Source organism: Sarcophilus harrisii, chromosome 6 (genome assembly GCF_902635505.1).
Source record: "Sarcophilus harrisii chromosome 6, mSarHar1.11, whole genome shotgun sequence".
Taxonomy (NCBI): Eukaryota; Metazoa; Chordata; class Mammalia; order Dasyuromorphia; family Dasyuridae; genus Sarcophilus; species Sarcophilus harrisii.
The window spans coordinates 186222965-186246869 of NC_045431.1; the positions used below are offsets into that span (position 1 = coordinate 186222965).

The 23905-nt window shown below is 34.5% G+C and overlaps 1 protein-coding gene across 12 annotated transcripts in view; it reads right to left on the reverse strand.

Moving 5' to 3' along the window:
- ADD1 (adducin 1) overlaps positions 1-23126 on the reverse strand; it is a 104996-nt gene extending 81870 nt beyond the window's left edge. For 4 of the 12 annotated variants that reach the window (XM_031941707.1, XM_031941715.1, XM_031941711.1 and 1 more), the window contains exon 1: positions 22907-23121. The gene's annotated coding sequence lies outside the window, so the exon portion shown is untranslated. Of the gene's footprint in view, positions 1-22906 lie in introns of all 12 variants that reach the window. The other 8 variants (XM_031941706.1, XM_031941710.1, XM_031941712.1 and 5 more) reach the window with 6 other exon arrangements.
- Between the last annotated feature and the right edge of the window lie 779 nt (positions 23127-23905).

Sequence of the window (23905 nt, forward strand, 5' to 3'; positions counted from 1 at the left end):
AGGCTAAGTATAATTTTGGGACATGAAGACTTTGCCCACAGAGGAAGAAGTATATCAGACAACAGAAGGAGAAAGATGGTGGTAAGGAGAAAAAGAAGGTAAGAGAACAAAGAGATTTCACAATATTATATATGACCAGTTTTGAATGTGGAAGCAAAAAACAAAAACAAAAAACAAGAACAACTACCAAAAACCAACATCTAGAAAAATATAGGCAAAAGTGAGATTTCTATAGCAATATTCTTCCAAACGTTTATTTCAATGGATAGACTAGCTGCCCAAATAACTATAGGGTGGAAGGTGATGTGTAAAATAACATTCAGGCTTTTCCAGGCATAAGAAAGAAAGACAAATAGCAAGAAAGGATGAAAAAGAATAGTTTAATATTTCCTACTTTATATGATTATAATCCCATTGTGCTTCAAAAATTCAATCTTCTTAACACTTGGCATATAGTCAAATATATAACTATCAAAATATGCTATCAATTTTCTGCAAATTTTGGCTAGTAAAATACTGTTACATAACTATCTTTGCCATTATTGTTTTTCAACAGTTTCTACTGGGATAAAGGAAGATTAAAAGGTAAGTACATTCAATCTTTTAAAAACTTCAGTATAAATCTCATTAAGAACATTCTGCATGTACAAAGTTAAAATAAGTTCATATTATAAAACAGTTAAGGTTTAATGATTTACTACTTAAGATTCTTATTTTAAAAGTCATTTCTCTCTAGGCTGCATTCCAGACTTCTCTAACCCATGTGCTTAAAATCTCTTCATTTTTATGCTCATTTAATTCTGGAATCACACAGTGCCACCACTCCCTTTTATTGGATAATTTTAGTCCTCAAAGAATAAAAGAAGCATTTGTCTTATAGCTAATACAACCATGCCTCTCTTACTACTCACTCACTTTAAGATTCACATTGTACTTTGCTCTTATAAGACTTGTAAATTCTGGTTAAAAATTACACATTTGTGACCTAAAACTACCTAATAAGGTAAAAATCAAATTTGTTGAAATCTATTTGACAAAAAATTTTAACTTCAATATTAATTGTTTTAATTTATAGGTTTTAAAAATAAAAATTAAAGGAGAAAATGTTAGAAAAAAAATGAACTATTTATCATCTTTTTTAATTTTCTACACTTGCCTAATAATAAATGTTAAATTTTTTAGCATGCAAACTAATTTAGTGAAAATATTTCCAAAAGTCTTAGTTTAGAGTTAGAAATGTTAATGGGACTAATATTAAACTCATAAGTAACAAAACAGCAAAGAGTAGAAGGTACAAAAAAGTAGATTTACATTCCATGCAAGGAAAAACTTTTCAAAAAGAAAAAAATCCAATTAACAAAATAAGAAATGAATAAGGTAAATCTGAAGGAAAAAATGAATTATTGAAAATTACTATACCAAAATATATACATCAAAAAAACTAAGAATTCAAAGGAAATTATGAGTATGTACAAAAAGATAAAATAATGAAACAAAATTTAAAAAAAATTTTTAGAAGAAGAAACTGAACATTACCATAAATGAACTAACAAAAAGAGGAGAAAACTTTTGGACCAGTGAATTCACTATCAAATATTTATTTTTTCTTTTCTTTTCTTTTTTCTTTTTGCAGAGGGGTTAAGTGATTTGCCCAGGGTCACACAGCTAGGAAGTATTAAGTGTCTGAAGTCAGAATTTTACTTAAGTCCCCCTGACTTCAGGGCTGGTGCTCTACCCACTGAATCCCCTAGCTGTCTGTCTATCAAATATTTAGAGAGTAATACCTTGGCCACAGTTCTCAAAAGTAAAGTCAAAAGGCCTAAAAGTTTTCCAAATTTTTATGAGGCAAATATAGCTCCTATATCCAAACTGAAGTGAGACAAGACAAATCAGATAATGAGAACTACAAACTAATTTCTTGAATGAATATTTATGCAAAAATATTTAAATCTTTGCATAGACTATAACAATGTAACCAGAAGATAATTCATTATGCCATGGGAGACGCTTTATTTAATTAGATCAAAATTACGTATTTAGAAACAAAAACTATCATTTTTCTCAAAAGAGAAACAAAAAATACTTTTTCAGTATAAACAGAGGCAAAGAAAGGATGCATCCCCTCTTTCCTATTATTTGACATGGTTCTAGATAGAATAGTGATGGAAATAAGGCAAAAGAACACCTTCAAAAGAAGAGAAAAGAGTATCTCTATCTGCAAATAATATACATGATGATGATCTCCTTGGAAAATGAAAAGAAATAAACATTTTGATTGATAGTTTCAATGAAGCATAAATATACAAAAGAAAACCACACCAAAAAGAAAACTCCATCCATCATTCTCTAATACTAGCAAGTACTAGTAGTACCACTAATACTTCACAGTACTGGTAAAAAAAAACAGGAAAAAATGAGAGAAATTCCATTTCAAAATAACTACAAAATACAAAAACATCTAATGTCTGGGAATTAAACTACCAAAACTCACATGAATTTCAAATATAACTGCAACCATAAGACAACAATAGAAATAAAATGTGACAAATAACTGGAAAAATGTTCACTGTTCATGATTGGACCATATCAGTACAATTAAAATTATTTACAGAGTGTTAACATGCCATTCAAATCACACACAGAAAACTTTAGAATTAAAGAAAATAAAATTCATTTGGAGTATTAAAAGGTCTAGAATCTCAAAGGAAATGAGGGGAAAGTATGAATGAAGTATTACCAGTATGAAAAAAGCATTAGGCAAATCTCTGTATTATAAGACAGCAATCATAAAAATTACTTGGTACTGGTTAAAAAACAAACAGCTTAAAGGAACAGATTAAATATTTGCACGAACTGATATGACAACAGATTCAAAAGATCAATATATACAACAACAATGTTGTAAATGAAAAGACCACTAAAATAAAAAAAAAAAAAACTTTGAATAAGTTTAAAAAACAATGAGAAACCTGGAGAACAACAAAACAATTATGTCCCCAGAAAGCATAAGACCAGGGAACTACTTAGACAAAATATTTTATAAGTTGTAAGATGTCAACTGAATCTTTTCCTTCTATTTTGAATACAACTTACATTACTATATTATAAACTTTATGGCTTTGTGCCTTTGGCTAAGCCTTTTGGAATTGCATTCTTACCTCCTCTCCCTTAGAATCCTTACCCTTTTTTCAAAGTTCAGTGCATGTGTAACCTCTTACTAGAGACATTTCCTGATCTCCTCTTGATGTTAATAACTGCCCTCAACTGAAATTGCCTTGTATTTGGTTTTTTATGTACTTATATGCAAATGTAGTATTTCTTCCAACAGAATGCAAGTTCTATGAGGACCCAGGCCACTTTATTAGTTGTTTTTTTTTTTAAAGTTAAATTCGTTTTTTAAAAAATTAACAAATATCTTTTTTCCCTTCCTTCCTACCTCTCCCTCCCTGGGAGGAAAAAGGAGAAAAACAAAACCCTAGTAACAAATATGTATATAAAACAAATTTCTGTATAAGCTGTGTCCAAGAAAACACAGATCTAATTCTGTACTCTAAGCCCATCACCTCTATCAAGAAATGGGTAACATTTCATCATGGTTCTATAATCGTGACTGGTAATTGTATCGATGAGGGTTCCTAAGTTTTTCAAAGTTCATTGTTACAATGATGTCGGTCATTTTGACTTATATCTTGCCACCAGTTTTCAATGACTGGAGAATAGTGAGGTTAAGATCTTTGACTCTGTGTAACTCTGCCTCATCTAAATCTAATTCAAGCACAAGTTAAGACATTACCCTCCTGATATCATTGGTCTTCTTCGAGAACAAAGATATTGTTATTGTATAAATCATTCTCCTGGTTTTGCTCATTTCATTGTCCCCTTAAATCACTTTTCATAACACAATTGTATTCAAATACATTCTAACATCATAATTTGTTTTGTCATTCTACAATTGATGGCTACTTTCTTTAGCTTTCAGGTCTTTGCTGTCATAAGAAGAGTTACTGTAATGATTTTTGTATATATTAGTTCTTTTCTTCTGTGATCTCTTTGGAGCATAAGTCTAGTGGTGATATTTCTAGGTCAAAGCATGTACATTTGCATGCAGTTTAGTATCTTTTGAAACAAAGCTCCAAATCACTTTTTCAGAATAGATGTATCCATTTTCAATTCAATCAAGAAGTCCTCAATGTCTGCTTTCCCACAGCCATGCCAACATTTGTCAACTTTACGAATCTAATGAATATAAAGTAGAACCTTAGAGTTCTTTTAATTAATTAATGCATTTCTCTAATTATTTGTAATTTGGAGAATTTTTCATATGCCTTTAGATATATTGGATTTCTTTCTTGAAAAACTGCCTGATCATATCATTTAACTATCAATTATTTTTGTTTTTATATCCCCAATATTTTTAGGATAGTACCTGGCTACAAAAGTGCTTAATATATGCTTTTTGATTTTGTTAGAAGAATAGGCTATATGTATATGAAGATAAGAGACATTAATAAACATTTTTTAAAATAGAGGATCCAAAAAATAAAGTAAAATTAAATTTAGACAATGAGAATTATCAATATGTAGAACAGAATGATTTGAATTTCTTCGAGTGAAACCTGGATGACTACTTATTAAGTATGTTGTATTGCATATTCCTGTTCAAGTGTAAGTTGGACCAGACAAATGGCTGTTAAGGTCCCTTTAAACTCAGATTATGTGTTTCTGTTCTCTAAAATTTAAATCTGCTAATTCAGAAACATAATAAGGTCTATAAATTCTGGGAGCAAAGAAATTTTAAAGGAGTGTGTGTGTGTGTGTGTGTGTGTGTGTGTGTATCACACACTTATACACATATATATGCTCAAGAAGAAAAAGCATATACTTAATGATAACTACCAAAAGTATTAGTTATTGTTTTCCTTTAATAAAATTTGCATCATGATGAGAACCATCTGCACCCAGACTGTGGGAACCAAGTGTGGGTCACAATATAGCATTTTCACTTCTTTTGTTGTTTGTTTGAATTGTATTTCTCAATTTTTAACATTTTTTGATCTGGTTTTTTTTTTTTGTGCAGCAAGAGAATTATTTAAGTATGTATGCCTATATTGGATTTACATACATTTTTACCATGTTTAACATATATTGGATTACTTGTCATCTAGGGGAGAGTATGGGGGAATGGGGAGAAAAATTGGAACACGAGGTTTTGCAAGGATCAGTGTTAAAAAATTATCCTTGCATATGTTTTGAAAATAGAAAGCTTCAATAAAAAATAAAATTTGAACCACAACAAATATGTTCTTTGCTTCTATTTCCTTTAAACCTCAGTCAACAAAAGCAGAAACTGAATTCTAGAGAAAATATATTTTCTATCATGTTATATCAGTGATAATTTAAATAATTACCAAAAAAAACCCTATTTTCTATATTACCCCAAGTGTATGTAATTCTCTCCTTGTAAAGTGGCCTTTACAAGAAGATTTTATGATGATCAATTCTGATGAACATTGCTCTTTTCAACAATGAGAAGACTGAAGCCAATTTCAAGGATTTTGTGATGAAGAGAGCCATCTACACCCAGAGAGTGTTAACAATAGAAAAAATACAAATTTCTCACCAGACCTTGAGGTGAACTAAAGGCATTATTTTCCTAGCATAATTTTTTATTTCACCTATAACTGAATATACTCTTCTATCTAGAAGATTTTGCAAACTGATACAAACAGTGAAACAAAAATTTGATTTGTGTGAGAGAAAGCATGGTGAGAAAAAGCATACCATATGAGAAAAAAATTCAATGTTCTCTCCTGAAAGACTAATTCCACATCAACAGCTGAGTTTGTGAGTAATTTCTTCAAATGGATTTGGACATCGATATCCTTGGTGTCAGACAGGATTCCTCATCTATCCCACACAGCTAATTAGTAAACAAATCTTATTTCTATCTCCATAATATTTCTCCCATACAACCACAATTCAGACCCTTATCATTTTCTATTAGGGTTAGAAGAGCTTTCAAATTATTCTCCTTGCCTCAACTCTTTCCTCACTCCAATCCCAATTTCCTTATTACTGCTAACATATATTTAATAAGCATTAATCTGTTCATGTCACTCCTTAACTGAATTGCTCAATGAATTCCAGTGGGTTCCTAGAATCAAACATAAACTCCTCTGTTTGACATTTTGAGCTTTTCACATCTTGGCCCCATGCTACTTTTTCAGGCTTCTTTCATATTACTCCCTTCCATATACCCCATGGTCCAACTATTCCATCCCTCTTACTGTTCTTCACAGAACATAACAACCCACATTCATATCTTAGCAATAGTATCCCAACTCCCTGGAATGTTCTCCATCACTTTATTCTCTTTGAATCTTTTATTTTCCTCAAGACTCAGTTCAAGTGTTGTTTTATCCATTTGATCTTTTTAGTTACTGCCAGCAACCTTCCCTGACAAGGTTAACTTATAGCTACTTTTTACATTTTTTTATACACTTATATATGTACATATTTCTTCTCTATTAGAATGTCCTTTAAGAGCACTTTTTTTTGTTTTTGTTTTTCTTCTCTGGTGTCTAGAACACTGTTTGGTGCATAGTAGGTATTTAATAAAATTTTGACATTTGATTGGGTTGATTCTTGAATTGTAAAATTAGGCTTTTGTATATCTGGTCCATGTAATTCCATTTTCTTTCTTCCATTAATCCTGAGCCATATTTTCCTGCATGTTTTGCCTAGCTCTGAGCTGACATTACTAGGTATTAAGATACATGTTTACTTAAGTCAGAAGTTCTTACTAAGTGTGCTGCAGACTCTTTCTTCATTATTTGCAACTGATATTGGTTTGTTTGGTTGTTTTTCAGTCATGTCCAACTCTTTGTGACTCCATTTGGGTTTTTCATAATAAAGACATTAAAAGTGGTTGGCTATTTTCTTCTCCAACTCATTTTGCAGATGAGGAACTAAGGCAAACAGGATTAAATAACTTGTCCAGGATGACATAGTCAGTAAATGTCTGAGGTTAGATTTGAACTCAGAACAATGATTTTTCCAGACTCTAAGCTTGGAGCTTTAGAAGTTGTGAGTATTTTCATGGGAGGTTTTTTTTGGGTTTTTTTTTTTTGCTGATGCTCATCATGAGCATTGAAAAGTAGTATGTTCTCCAAAAGAGAATATGGTTAAACTTGGCAAGGAAGTACAATTTTAGTTAGGTAATCATTACAAAAATAAAATTTCAGTTAATGTACTGTTGAGCATCATGACAATGGTGTGTGAAAGTTGTTCTATAATTTTCTTAGGACATATTTTTGTCTTCTAATTGTAGGCTTTGAAAATGGGTTAAGATTAAATGTATATTGGACTCTTATCCTGTAAGTGTTCGGATCTAACTGGCATATTTTATATTAGCATGTATCAAACTGACAAAAATATAATTAGAAAAATACTCTTGGTTCCTTTGGAAATGTTTGGTTATAAATAAAAATTTTTTGTGTGTTCAAAGTTATAATTGTAGTTTTAACGCCTCCAAAATAAAACATGGGCCTCATTCTTTTTAAAACATCTATTTTCAAAGATTATCTATTAGTAAATTGTAAACTCTGACTTGAATAAGATAAGTTAGTTTTCAGTATTAATTTCTCATTTTTGGAATCTGCTTGATAAGGCAGATTGTGGAGTTGAAACAATGAATAATTTAGTTTTTTTTTACTATTTACTTCTAAAAGTTGGGACTTAAGTAATTGGGAAAATGAAAAAATTTAATTGGGAAATTAAATGAAACAAATATGTGAGAATTTTGCAAGTGAAAAAAGGATACAGTACAAATAAGTGTTAAAAGTGTGAAGTTAAGAGTTAAAGAAAATGTATTTAAATGGTGCACTATGTTGAGAATTATGCTGTTTTAACTTGGAACACTTTGCTCAAGAAATCGGCATTTTTCTCCCAGTGCAAATTGCACTGTTAGATTTTAAATAGAAATACCTGAATGCTTTAAGTATTTTTATACACATTAATGCTATAAATCTCATAAAAATATATTTTATACAAATGCAGAATGTAATAATTGTAGAATCATGTATTGGTATGTAAGTCTTTAAAATGGTGGCTTTAAAATTTTTGCCACTTAAACTTTTCATATCCTAAGATGTTTGAGTGTAAACTATAATAAAGTTTCTATTTTATTATCCAAAAAAAAAAAAAAGTAGGATGTTCTTGTTAAAGTTTCTTGTAATCTTTGGTTACAAGATAAAATCAACTCTATTAATTTCTTCAGCTGCCTCACATCAAGGAAAACCTGAACTATCCTTCCACTTAATTGCAATATTTTTAAATCTTTTGGCTTCACTCACAGTAAAAATGCCATATTAATGAAGTTGAGTTCTTTTTGTAATAAGTTATTTCTCTGAACTGGAAAATGGTCACAGACTTAAGAAAAGCAGCAAATTGTGCCAATTTGAGAGACAGTTTCTGGGTGATTTTAATAATTTTATTAATAAGGTCATTGTGTTATTAATAAAAGGATGGTCATTTCCCTAGCTTTTGGGACAAGAATCCACATTTAACAAAAACTCCTGGGGAAACTGGAAACCAGTATGGAAGAAAATAAGCATTAACCCAAACCTAACAACACACACCAAGATAAGATCAAAAAGGATTCATGAATTAAACATAAAGAGTGATATTATAAGCAAATTAGAAGAACACAGGATAATTTACCTCTCAGATCTGTGGAGAAAGAAGGAATCTGTGTCCGAAGAAGAACTGGAACTCATAACTGAACACCAAATGGATAATTTTTATTATATTAAGTTAAAAAGTTTTTGTACAAGCAAAATAACAATTTGGTCATGTTTATCTAATTTATATATTAATATATTTAACATCTACTGGTCATCCTGCCATCTGGGGGAGAAGGTGGGGGGTAAGAGGTGAAAAATTGGAACAAGAGGTTTTGCAATTGTTAATGCTGTAAAGTTACCCATACATATAACCTGTAAATAAAAAGCTATTAAATTAAAAAATAAAATAAAATAAAATCACAAAAAAAAAAAAGTTTTTGTACAAACAAAACTAATGCAGATAAAATTAGAAGAGAAGCAATAATTGGGAAAATATTTTTACATTTAAGGATTCTGATAAAGGCCTCATTTCTAAAATATGTAACTGACTCAAATGTATAAGAATTCAAGCCATTCTCCAATTGATAAATGGTCAAAAGATATGAACAGACAATTTTCAGATGAAGAAATTAAAACCATTTCTAATCATATGAAAAGATGCTCTAAATCACTATTGATCAGAAAAATGCAAATTAAGACAACTCAGATACCACTACACACCTGTCAGATTAGCTAGAATGACAGGAAAAGATAATGACAAATGTTGGAGGGGATGTGGGAAAACTGGACACTAATATAAAACTGTTGGTGGAACTGTGAACAGATCCAGCCATTCTGGAGAGCAATTTGGTATTATGCTAAAAAAGTTATCAAATTGTGCATACTCTTTGATTCAGCAGTGTTTCTATTGGGCCTATATCCCAAAGAGATATTAAAGGAAGGAAGGAGACCCACATGTGCAAAAATGTTTGTGGCAGCCCTTTTCATAGTGGCAAGAAACTGGAAACAAAGTGGATGCCCATCAGTTGGAGAATGACCAAGTTGTGGTATGTGAATGTTTGGCATATAATTGTTCCATAAGAACAATAAGGAGGATGATTTATGCTCCTCTGACCCAGACTTGAATAATCTTTGGTCACCTGTGCTCTATAATAAGACACCAAAGTAGTACTTAAAGATGATCATATTCTGATATGATTATACCTCACAAGTTGTTGTAGTAATAATAGTGAAACATATGAAACATAAAAATAATTTATTTAAATAAACTGTTCTAAGTATAAAGGGCAAGGTATAGGTAATATAAGGTAAAGTAAAATAACAAACCAAGAGTGCCAAAAAATAGCAACACCTCCCCCTACCCTTCCCAAATAGTCCTCCTTCTGGCCCAGTCCCTAAAGGTATTATCTAGAGAAACAATTACCTTAAGACATGGCAACTACCTCTCCAGGTGTCACTGTCCTACTTCCTTAGTAACCATTCCTACCAAAGAACCCCCCCAAAACAAACTGTCACCACCAATGTCCTTGACGCCATCAAAGGGATATGTTTTCTCCATGAAAGTAAGATTAAAAAAATATAAATTATCATCTGCCTTTCTACTATACTTCAATTCTTTCCTGTATTCCTAGACTTTCTCTACTATCCCCTCCCTTCCACCTCCACCCCAGGCCTTTACCTCTGAATGAATGGCTTTTCCCAGAACCTTCATTTAAAGAAGCTTACTCAGTATAGCCATGTTTCATTACTTTCCAGGAGGTACTCAGGATAACCTCATCATAACAGAAGAGGTCCTAGTTTCAAACTCTAGTTCTTGAAATGCTACCTTGGACAAATTATTTAATCCTGTGGGACATCAATTAACCCAGAAGTTGTAATAAGATGTTCTCTCAAGTTTTTAGAATTCTAAACCAATGAGTTTATGAATATGATTTCTAAAACTGACTATAACTGATGAAATTAATTATAATCTTGAGTCTCTTAACACTTGAAACACTGAACTCTTGAAAACTTCCCAAGTTAATATATACATTCAAGTTCTCTATTTTCACAATTTAATCTATAATTAAAACATGTCAAACTGTGACTCAATAATACTACAATCTATTAATATGAAGGACTTAGCTACTACCAGGGAAGAAAAGTCATAAAACATATACTAATAAGCTATGACAATTATACCACCTATAAAACCCACAAAATTAAAATATTTTAAACCAAGTAATGCTTATTATCTAAGAGATAAGCCCAAAGAATAAAATTATTTATCTGTAAATGTCAGCATATAAGGATTCCAGAAAATGAAAATATTTGCATTTCTAAATTTACCACTTTAGCAGGCTACCATCAATTGCATCTGATTTTCTTTTAGGATAAAAAGATAAGCTACATAACAATACTAACGAGTCCTAATGACTCAGTGCAGTGCAATGGATAGGGTCTGATAGTGGTAGTCAGAAAAACCTAAAACCATAACTTGCCTTAGACAATAACTGTGTGAGCAAGTCATTTAATCTATATCAACTCACCTCAGTTTTCTCATCTATATAAGGAGAATAACAGAATCTTTCTCACAGGGTTATTAAGATGACCAACTAAGATAATGGGAAAGCCAGTATATAAACAACTTTCTACAAACAAGATATGTGCACATACACACACACACACACACACACACACATACATACATACATTCATATATATGTACCTTTCTCATATATTCAGGATAAGTTGGAAATAATCAACAAAGGAGAAGATGCTAGCATTAAAGGAATCATTATTATTATAATTAAAATTAAATATAAAAATATTATAATTATTCCTGTCAAACTACTCTAAGAATCTATCCAAAATGTTCTTTCATTCACACATGTCTGACTCTTATTAACTGTGAACCTGTGGACCATAACACTCTAATGCTGTCCACAGGGTTTTCTTGGAGGTGGTTTGCCATTTCCTTTTTCAGTGGATTAAGGCAAAAAGAGATTAAGTAACTTGCCCAGGTCACACAGTAAATGTCTGAGGTCTGATTTGAACTCATGTTTTCCTGACTCCAGGCCCAGTGCTCTATCTACTAAGCTATCTAGCTGCCTCAGCTTCCTAGAACTTAAGACTGTAAAGCAAAAACTTCATAGTTACAATCTATATTGTTGTCTAATTTTCTCTACCCTAATAATTGAACAATCTTTAACAAAGAACTGGACACTGAGAATCCAGTTCTCAAAACATGCACAGGGGGATTCTGCCCAATGCCTATCCACATGAGGGATTTGTTAAGTCTGCTTCTAGAAATTCTTGATAACATGTAATAGAGAGGCCCTACCCTAGACTGAAAGCATGCCCGAGTATTCTGTGACTGTTTCCAGTATAGATTTTATATATGATGAAGATAAAGCTTTTTAACTACCTACTGGGTCAGAATGAGTATACACAAAAGGCTCCAATAGAGAAACTAAAAATCTCTTTTTTCTAGTGATAATTAAGGCTAGAACAACAGCCATAAGCATCCAGGTAAAGAGAAACATCACATGAAGGAATGCAGACAAAACACACAAGATAAAATGTAAGCCTATAGAATAAAAAGGATCTTTCCCTCTCCCTGAAGGGAATCCCTTGAACTTTGGACAGAGGAAGAAAAGATAACCAGTCAAACTCTGGGGCCCTACCTGCTTGTGCCCATGTGGGTTTATGAACTATATCCAGAGTCTCACTACAAATCAATAAGCATTCATTAAACACCTACCTATGCACTAGGGACTAAAGATAAAAAGGCAAATATGAAACAGTCCCTGCCTTCAGGATACTTAAATTTTATTTGGGAAACAGCCATACATTATATATGTGATGAAGGAATGAAAGACCTTAAATAAGGCAACATTTAGCTGAGCTTTGAGGTTTTTTTTTTATCATATGCATTTTTATTAATATACCATTAGGCAAATAATAATGACAGACACCTTAATCTCACTCTTCTACTATATTTGTTGATCTGGCCTTCCATATTCCCAGCATCCTACCTTCTACAAAAATGTATAGTCTTCTTCATTCTGGAAAGCCAGAGGAAATTTTTCACAGCTTTATAAGTGCTTATCAATAATAAGGCCCATCAAATTTTACTTCTGAACATCTATGTGTATTTCTTATTTTAGCTCTTTCATAGATAATCTTTATCTTTGGAAGTCTTTTTATAGCCACTTTTTTCATTCAAGTTTGGTCTTCTAAAAACAAAAACCTTTCACATTCCCAGAAAGTATTCTCCAAAAGAAGGCAGATTCTTCTTTTCTTCTATACCCACCTTGCCTAAATCTGAAAAGAGGTTAAGTGGAGCATTTAAGGAAGCTAGAAATCACAAGAAATGAAGATGGAGTAAGGTTCCAGTCATAAAGGGACAGCCTATTCAAAGGCACAGAGAGGAAAAAGAGATTGCCATTTGGCTAGACTTCAAAGTAAATTAAAAATATTGTGTAATAGGTTAAGAAAAGGGCCCAGGTCTTCTGAGTGAGGGGAATTCATAATCTGTTGGTCACACCAGATTTCCACATTGTTTTCTAGCCACATTCCTAGAAGACTGCATCAAAGTCCCATTGCCCAACCCCTTTCCATCTCTATCCCTGGGAACAAAAATCAAATCAAAACTATAGTTCCTTATGACTTCACGTACCATATGGTCACTTTCTAGACTAAATTAACCCATCTTTGGTCCCTATTCCCCTTTTAGAAAGCAAGCCCCTAAAAAAATAATAAATTAAAAATAAAACCTTTTTTTTTTTTTTTTTTTTTTAAAGAAAGGAAGCTCTTTAAAGATAAGGATTGTTTAGCATATTATATAGGAAACAGGAAACCTATAATGCTTTTTTCATTCATTCATTCAAAGGCAGGTTAGAGCCAGGTTATAAAGTGCTTTAGATATTTGATCCTAGAAGCACTAAGGAGTCACTGGAGTTAATTAACAGGAGTGATATTCTTAAACCTGTGCTTGAGGAATATCACTTTGGCAGCTATGTAAAGCATAGACTGAAGAGAGGAAAGGGGCGATGTTAGAAGTCTATGATAAATACTACTCCTGGGGTCTGTATCCCAAAAAGATTTTTTTAAAAAGGAAAAAAAATTATAAATACAAAAATATAACAGTTCTTTTTGTGGTGGCAAATAGTTAGAAATTGAGGGAATACCCATCAATTGGAGAACAGTTGAACAACCTATATTATATGATTGTGATGGAATACTACTGTGGCATAAAAATGATGAGCAGGATGGTTTCAGAAAAAAATGGAAAGACATACATGAACTGATACAAAGTGAAGTAAGCAGAACCAGGAGAACATTGTATATAATTCTAACAATATTGTTCAATGATCAACTGTGAATGCCTTTTAGCTATTCTCAGCAATACAAAGATTCAATTACAACTCTAAAGGACCAATGATGAAAAATGCTATTCAACTCCAAAGAAAGAACTGATGGAATATGAATGCAGATCAAAGCATACTGGTTTTTTTAAACGTGACTTTTCTTGGAGTTTTTGTCAGTTTTCTTTCACAACATAGCTAATATGAAAATATGTGTTGCATGACAACACATATATAACTTTTATCAAATTGCTTATCTTTTCAAGGAGAGGCATGGGAGATTGTAAAAATTTTAAATTATAAAAATGAAATTTTAAAATTGTTTCTACATGTAATTGGAAAAAAATAAAATATTAATTATTTTAAAAGTCTATTGCAAGAATTCATGAGAAACCGAACTCTCAATCAATAGACATTTATTAAGCATCCATTATATGACAGGTTTTATACTAAGCACATAGAGTGATGACAGATTAATGGAGAGAAAGAAATGCTTCTAAGAAATATTGTGGAAGTAAAATCAACAGGAACTTGGCAAATGGTTATAAATTGAATTGTGGGAGATTAAGAAGTTGAGAATCACAAAAATTGTAAACATTTGGATGAATGTTTTTATTCATTGTTGTGCATAACATTTCCACTCTTTTTGTTATTATTTGTTTTTTCTTCTCAGGTTATTTTTACCTTCTTTCTAAATCTGATCTTTCTTGTGTAGCAAGATAACTGTATAAATATGTATACATATATTATATTTAACATGTACTTTAACATATTTAACATGTATGGGACTACCTGCCATCTGGGGGAGGGGATGAAGGGAAGAAGGAGAAAAGTTGAAACAGAAGTTTTTGCAAGGGTTGAAAAATTACCCATGCATATATGGTTTGTACATAAAAAGCTATAATAAAAACAAAAAACAAAAACAAAACAAAAAAATATTGTTGTGCTATATTTGGGGGCTTGAGGAGATATGGATATAAAAGAATCTCCTCTGAACTTCTGAGTTTAAGATGCCTTCAGGAAATTCAGACTGAAATGTCCTACAGACAATTGGTAATGCAGAATTAGGGCTCAAGATTGGATATACGGATTGGGAATCATCAACATAGCCACCATTGAACACCACTATTGAACTAACAAACTCACCAGGTGAGAATGTAGAGAGAAGAAAAGAATCAAGGACAAAGTCTTAGGGCACATTCACAGTTAGAAGATAAGGCACAGATGATAAATTTAGCAAAATAAACTGAGGAACAGTCAAACAAATAAGAGGAGACCTAATCAATCATCAAAACATTTATTAAGTGCTTACTATGTTCCAGGAACTATGCTAAATACTGGAGATAAAAAGATATCATAGAATCATACTCTACCCTCAAGGTGTTATGTTTTAAATATATGTGTGTGTGTATGTGTGTGTATACATAACTATATATATATATATATATATATATATATATATATATATATATACTATATATATATAAACATCAAACATACAAAATTAAATCCAAGTAGTTTTGATGAGTGAATTAACTGCTAGGTTGGGAAGGGAGAGAGAATTGGTAAAAAGTTTCATGCTGAAGGTAATATTTAAGCTGAGTCTTGAAGAAAGAGGGAATTCTAAAAGATAAAGGTGAGAAGGAATACATTTTAAGGACAGCTGACAATCATGACAAAAGTACAGAGATGGGAGATGGAATGTCATGTGTATGGAAAAGTAAACTAATATGTAGACAATAGAGTACATAGAAGAGAATGTAAGAATATTATAATGGTACAAAGAAGATAGATTGTAAAGAAATTTTAATGTCAAAGTTTAAGCTTGATTCTAGAGGTAACAGGAAGTGGGAAGAAGCCTAATACAGAGAGACCAAATAGGAGAATATAGCAAAAGTCTAGATGAGAAGAAATAAACTGGGCTGGTAGTACATATATTTTATATGTAGTAGAGAAAAGAGAACAAAAGCAAGAGCGGTACAGGGAAAAAAGAAAACAGGCATCTATTAAGTGCCAGATATTGGGCTAAGTGCCTGATATATATTTTTATTTTATTTTTACGGCTATTATTGTCCCCATTTTTAAAAGAGTTGATGAAATTGAAACAGAGAAGGTTAAGTAACTTGCCCAGGTCACAAAGTTAAAAAGTGATCAGATCCTCCTGATTTCAGGGCCAGCATTCCATTCACTGTGTTACCTAGCTGCCTCTAGAAAGAGACACAAATTTTGGCAACTGAATGGATATAAGCAGTGAGGGAAAAGAGTTGATGGCACTGAGATTGTGAACCTGGGTGTGCCCTTAGTACTAATAGGAAAATTTAGAAACATCCAAGAGGCAATTCATGATGCAGAACTGAAGCATAGAGAAAAACTTTGCCTGGATCTACTGATTGGGAATCATTTGTTAATGATGGTAACTAATAAAGCTGATGAGGATCACCATATAATATTTTTTTTCCTAGGAGACAGTTGTAAAAGAATAGAGAAATATAGGAAATGTTCCTTTCAAGTAATTATTAAGGATAGGACAAATTTAGGATATCTAAAGATAGGATTGTTATTATCAAGGAAAGAGCCACCACTCAGTTTCAAATTCTCATCACTTCACACTTGAGCTATTACAATAGCCTTCAAGCATTTCACCAAGTTAATTCTCTTTCTACTCGATCTTCCAGTACAAATCTAACCATGCCACTCCCCTATTTAATAAATTCCTGTGACTAAATATTGCCTCCAAGATCAAATATAAACTCCTCTGTTTGCCTTTAGAACTCTTCATTACCTGGCCCCTTCTTACCTTTTATAGTTTTCTTACACATCTCCTTTAGCAACACTTACTTTCTTGCTTCACTTGTTGGAGGACTAAAGAGTTTCTGGACAAAGAAAACTTGAGTTATGAAGAAGTCTTAAAACATTACTTCTAAAATATGTACCAAGAACTTTCAAGGTACAAATATCCAGATAGTAACTTGATACACATTTGCAATGTTAACAGGAACAAATTCAAGTTGGTAAGTTGAGACTCATGGTTGCTATAAACTTTTATCTTCATTAAAAAAAAAAAAAAATTTCCCACAGTTACCATCTCGGATTCTTCCAAAATCTCAAAAGCTAACCAATTTAGAATGTAATAAGTAGATAGGAACTGGAGGCAGGAATTCCAGTACCAGACAAAAATGACTTTAGTGGTTTATTTGGTTAATGAAAAAGGATTTATTAAACTTTACTATGTACCTAGCATTGTGCTAAGTGCTAAGGACACCAAAAAAAAAAAAAAAAAAGAGATACAGTCCTTGCTCTCAAAAAGTACACATTCTAATTGGGGAGATAACATATAAAAGGCAAGGCAAGATAAAGATCCTGATGTGCTAAAGGATCATTGAGAGGGCAGAAATTAGACCCAGGACTCCTTAGGTTCCATAAACAGCTTAGACGACAATGTCAGGAGACTTCATAACTTTGAGGCAAGACCGATGGTAAAGCCTGAAGAACCTACAGCTACTTAGTTGCAGTAGATTTGATCTTATTATTATTGTTTTATTTTTTCTGGTTGTACATGTATATTAACTTTTTAAAACATACATTTCTTTATGAATCATGTCGGAAATGATCTTGTGATGAAGAGAGCTATCTACACCCAAAGAGAGGACTGGGGGAACCGAATATGGATCACAATATAACATTCTCACTCTTTTTGTTGTTCTCCTGCATTTTCTTTTCTTAGTCATTTTCTTTCCTTTCTGATCTGATTTTTCTTGTGCAACAAGAGAATTGTATAAATATGTTTACACATAATGGATTTAACATATATTAACACATATTGGATTGTTTGTCATTTAGGGAATGGGGTGGGGGGAAGGAGGGGAAAATCTGAAACACAAGGCTATGAAAGGGTCAATTATGTTTTGAAAATAAAAAGCTTTCCTCCCTCTCCCCGACCCCCCACCCCAGGCAATTGGGGTTAAGTGACTTGCCCAGAATCACATAGTGACTTAAGGGCTGGTGCTCTTTCCATTGCACCACCTAGTTTCCCCTGAAAATAAAAAGCTTTAAAAAAGAAAGAAACACATGTATGTAAATGAATACAAATACAAAACTTATGCTTGTGCAAGGAAAAAAATCATGTTGGGAGAGTACAATCAAGACAAAAGGGAAAAATCACAAGAGAAAAAAAAAAAAGAGAAAAATACATAGAATGTATTGATTTACATCTTTCTGAACGCAGCTAGCATTTTCTATCCAAAGTTTATTGGTATGTCTTTGGATCATTGAAATGCTGAGAACCACCTAGTCTTTCATAGTTGATCACTGCACAATCTTGCTGTTAGCAGGTAAAATGTGTTCCTGATTCTGCTTGTTTCACTCAGCAGCAGTTCATGTCATTCTTTCCAGGCCTTTCTAAAACCAGTTTATTATTTCTATATAACAATAATATTCTATTACTTTCACAGCCCAGTTGGAAATGGAAAGACAGCTAGCTTGGGGTGCCCTCCTTCAATGGAGATTTTGGGAGAAGCTCTCTGCTCTATCCTTCAATTAACTTGGTCCCAGGAGAAGAGGGTACTAATGAGAAAATGTGACCAATCAAACAGCCAAGACAAAAGAGTGCAGGAAAAAGGCAAGAGGGAAGGGCACCCCAGCCATAGGAGGTCTTCCTATCCACAGGCAGTCTGTCACTGGATTCTGGGATGGCTCAAGGCCAAAGGACCAGGGAAACAGGGAAGAAAGGAGGGGAAAGCAACTAACAAGTCTTTAATATTAAAGTTAGCTTGAACAAAAAAGAGCTAGGTACTTTAAAGTCTTTCAGAACTGGCATGTAAAACTCATTAAATTGAGTCTGAAATATTGGATTAAAAAATAAGCAAAACCTCTCCCAAAGTTCTATTCTTCAATGCCATATCCCAGCATGATTCTAGGTTTCTGAAAATTCAACCAGTGAGGTATAAGCTCTGCTGTGTCCTACCACCCAAAAACAGACTCTAATATAATCTAGTGACAAGTTTGGCTAAGTGAGATAGTTTTATCATCAGGCTGGACACAAGACAACGAATTATTAAGATTACTAATAGGTAGAAAGGTTCCTGAGCATAACCAGAGCAGAGAGATGTCATTATGTTTGAAATGTTTTAGAAATCAGGGGGAAAAAAAATCAAAATTGAGGTCTTTGAGACCAGTAGTCTAATCAAAACAATTAATCTGAAAACATAAGGGCAGCTAAATAAATCCTCTTTCACTCCAACTATGACAATTATACTATTGCCATACAGAACATTTCCATTTTGTAAACATAAAATATCTAAGAAAAATCTCATTTAATCTAATTTATGAATATCATGTTCTTATGGGAAAAAAAGAAAATGCCAAGTTCAGGGAACAAGTGGCATGGTAAGTGTCTATTAAAAGTAAACAAGACATTACACTCAATAAAAATTCATTATAAACATTTTTGAAACATATTCTGATAAACTAAAATAAAATTATCTACAAGTGGCTAACTGAAAATTTGCAATCATTCCAAGGAACATATGCAATAAAAAAATCAATCTAAACAGTTTCCTTCTCGTCAAATAACTTCAGAAATAGAAAAGTATAAAATGGTCTGCCTAAGGGAAAACCACTCTCTAGGCTAGAAATTCTAGTCAGGCTCATTGTTCTATAACTTTAATATTTAAACCGAAACATGCTACAAGAAGCAAACTAACTCTACAAGTGGTACAGCAAGCATTATATAACCACATCAAAGTCTTTCTAAAGCAGTTTTGACTGCCAAAACCATTCACTTCCTTAGTAAACCAATCTACAATTTTGTTTTTTTCCAAGGCATAAATCATATTAGAAAGCAGCATGGCATAATGGATAGTATGAAGTTTGAAGTCAGGAAGAGTTGAGATCAATTCTGACTGATGATTATTAGCTGTGTGACCCCTGGGTGAATTACTTAACCTCTTTGTGTATCTATCAATCCCCTAAAATGGGACAACTCCATCATTGAATGGAATAAACAAGAACTAGAAACTGCTCACAATGTAGTCCTTGAATTCACTTTACGAAAGCAATATCATCAAGAAAATAATAACAAGTGAACGAATCCAACCATTTTGGAGAGTAGTTTGGAACTATGCTCAAAAAGTTATCAAACTGTGCATACCCTTTGATCCAGCAGTGTTACTACTGGGATTATATCCCAAAGAGATTATAAAGAAGGGAAAGGGACCTGTATGTGCACGAATGTTTGTGGCAGCCCTTTTTGTAGTGGCTAGAAACTGGAAACTGAATGGATGTCCATCAGTTGGAGAATGGCTGAATAAATTGTGGTATATGAAAATTATGGAATATTACTGTTCTGTAAGAAATGACCAACAGGATGATTTCAGAAAGGCCTGGAGAGACTTACACGAACTGATGCTTAGTGAAATGAGCAGGACCAGGAGATCATTATATACTTCAACAACAATACTAGATGATGACCAGTCCTGATGGATCAGGCCATCCTCAGCAACGAGATCAACCAAATCATTTCTAATGGAGCAGTAATGAACTGAACTAGCTATACCCAGAAAAAGAACTCTGGGAGATGACTAAAAACCATTACATTGAATTCCCAGTCCCTATATTTATACACACCTGCATCTTTGATTTCCTTCACAAGCTAATTGTACAATAATTCAGAGTCTGGTTCTTTTTGTACAGCAAAATAATGTTGTGGTCATGTATACTTATTGTGTATCTAAGTTATATTTTAATATATTTAACATCTACTGGTCATGCTGCCATTTAGGGGAGGGCGTGGGGGGGGTAAGAGGTGAAAAATTGGAACAAGAGGTTTGGCAATTGTTAATGCTGTAAAGTTACCCATGTATATATATCCTGTAAATTAAAGGCTATTAAAAAAAAAAAAAAAAAAAAAAAAGAAAAAAAGATATATTAGAAAAAGGTATTATAGACATCAATTGATATCAATACTGAACAGAAACCAAATGGTATAATATTCAAAAATTTAGAATTGATCAATAATCAATAAATCATATCTTAAACTGCAAAAAAAAAAAAAAAAGAAAATAATAACAAGAAAATAACAAAACTGAATGCTTTGTAACTACAGTGGCCAAGTTTAAACCCGAAAGAGAGTTCAGAAAATGTACCTCCATTCCTTTACTGCCAAGTGGAGGAGGATAATGGGTATGAACAGTGCACATAACTATATGCCAGTAAATTTCACTTAATTGCTTTTTTTTCCTCTTTTAAAAAAAAAAAAATCATTATTTCAGTGGAAGGCTCCATGGTGTGGGGATAAATTTGGAAATGAATGTGATATAAAAACAAAAGTCATCAATAAGAAAACTTTTAATTTAATGAATACATACATACATACATATATATATATATATAGACCAGCTGTCCTGTTTTCCCTTCTGTTTCACAAATTTGAGACAGTAAACCTTCAATCAACCTCTCCCCCCATATACTTCAATTTACTCAAAAAACAAACTGTTATCAACATCTTTATGTTTTCCCAGGGTATAACACTTGAATCCTGCCATTTTAAGGGTATTATGTATAAGGTTATGGCAATACCTATGACTATCCACTAGCCTAAAAGCAGTTATACCTACATAATATTCTGTGGTCAATGAATCTCTAAAGTAAAAATAAGTATAATTCTTAACAAGGATCTTCTGAAATGTTTTTAAAACAACAGGATTAATGAAGACTACCAACTGCAATAATATTCAGTAAAGATCAAGTCTGATCAGCTTCCTATCTCTAAAATAGATATAAATGTTTTTTTTTTCCTTTTGCTGAAGTAATTTTCAATGTATTTTTTTTTAAAAAAACAAGCAAATATATGTATTTTGCACATATATATACCTACACGCTAAAAAAATATACAACTTGTAGCTGTAGATAATATTTGATTCCAGACAATGCTTTATTATAATAAAACAATTAACACCACTGTTTTTATATGTTTATATCAGATCTTCCACTTAATAACTCATGAAAACCCCCACAGAACATGGCCTACTCTTGATGTTGCTGCTTCACTAGTCAACAAAAATCCTGCACAATTCTTTCACATAAAGAACTGCAGATCTACCATCTTTCCGGGCACTCCTTCCTTGGTGAAGGGTTTATGTTATTGTCACCCTGCACAATCTGAGCAGAATAATTATAACCGTCTACTCTCCATGCTGCTTTTAGTACAATGAGCACAGGAAGGGAGACTGTGCACGCAGAAAACCCGCAATGATATTACCTTAAAATATGCAATAGGGATTACTAGCCAATCTTCAGCAGATCACACTGGCTTCATTCCCCTAAATGCCAGATTAATATTCATTCTTCCTCCCAATCCAAGCCCCCATTTGAATTTTTTTTTTTTTTTTTTTTTTACCAACCCACTGAAGCCTCGTGAGATCGTGCCCAGGTAAGTCTCCTTGGTGCGTCCGGGGCTTTCCGGGCAGGACCCGCTAATCCTGCAGGATTACCTGAGTGCCCCCATGCCAGCCCCTCCCCCTCCCCCACAGCCTCCGACACCGCCTAGGCCACCCTGCCCCATCCCCAGCGCCTGGTGTCAGTCAGTCCCAACTTCCCCGCCCTGATTCGGTCCTCGGTACATGATGCCCGAGCGCCCCCTTGCCTGATCCCCTCTTCATAGCCTAACCCCCTTCCGGGCATCTCCCCCTGCTCTATTCCGCCGAGGGACCCCGCTCGGGCGCAGCCTTCCACAGGTATCCCCCCCGACGGGAGCCCTCTTCTCATGAGCGCGCCCTCCTCCCGGAGGGTACCCCCCCCCGAAAGCCCCGCCACCTTCCGCCGCAGATCCCCGAGCCCCCTCCCCACAAACAACGCCCCCTCCCTCCAAGCATCTTGACAGCCTCTTTCCCCCGAAGGACCCCCCCTCGTCTCTCCGCCTGCCCCCGCCCCGCTCACCTCTACGGAGAATCGGAGGCCGCGCGGGGCTCGCTCTCGGGCTCCCTCTCCTCAGGACGGGCAGGGGCGGCGGAGGGGGTGGCTGCGGCGGAGAAGGCGGCGGCGGCGGCGGCGGCAGCAACGCCCGCTTGTCCCTTACCCCGCTCTCCCTTCTTTTCTCTCCCTCACCCTCTCTTCGGGCCCCGCCTCCTCCCAGCCGCGGCGGCGCTGCCTCAGCCACGGACGTACTCCCCCGCCCTCCGCCTGCTCCTCTACCCCTCCCCGGCCCGGCCCCCTCGGCTCCTCCCCTCGCCACAGGGTGCGGCCTGCGAGGCCCGCAACCCAACAATGCGCTGCTCCATTGGCTGCAAGCGCCGCCCTGGAGCCAAGTCTGTCCAAACTACTTTGGGATTGGCTGTAGACAAGAGGGGAGGGCGGGGCAGGAGAAAGGCGGGGACTTGGGGGGCGGGCTCGAGTCGGGGGGGGGGGGGAAGAGGCGGAGCGAAAGAATCCCCGCCTTCTAAAATATTTTTTCTACACCCCCCCACACCCACCCTTCACCCGCTCACTCCCGCCTCCTTCATTTACTCTTCTCCCTGCCTCTTCTCCCAGTCTTCTGGGGGCTCCTCTCCTCCGTCCTCGTCTCCCTCTCTCTTTTCTCCTCCACCTACTCCATATCTTCTCCTTCCCTCCCTCTGTTCCTTCTTGTCCTCTCGTTCCCCTTCCCCTTTTTCTCTCCTCCCTCCCACCCTTCATCCCCCTCTCCTTTCTCACCTTCCCTTTCTTCCCTCCCTCCTCCCGACTCTTATTGTCCCTTTCCTCTTTTTCTCCTCCCTCTCTCTCCCTCCCTTCCCCTTCTTTCTCCGTGCCCTTTTACCCCCTCCTCACCACCCTCTCTCCTTCTCCCATCCCCTTACGCCTCTCTTTTCTTTTATCTCAATACTATCTACGGAATTAAGGACTACCTGCCTTAAGGCGTTAAGTAGATGGAAGTAAGACTTAAAAATGAAAATGTCTTTA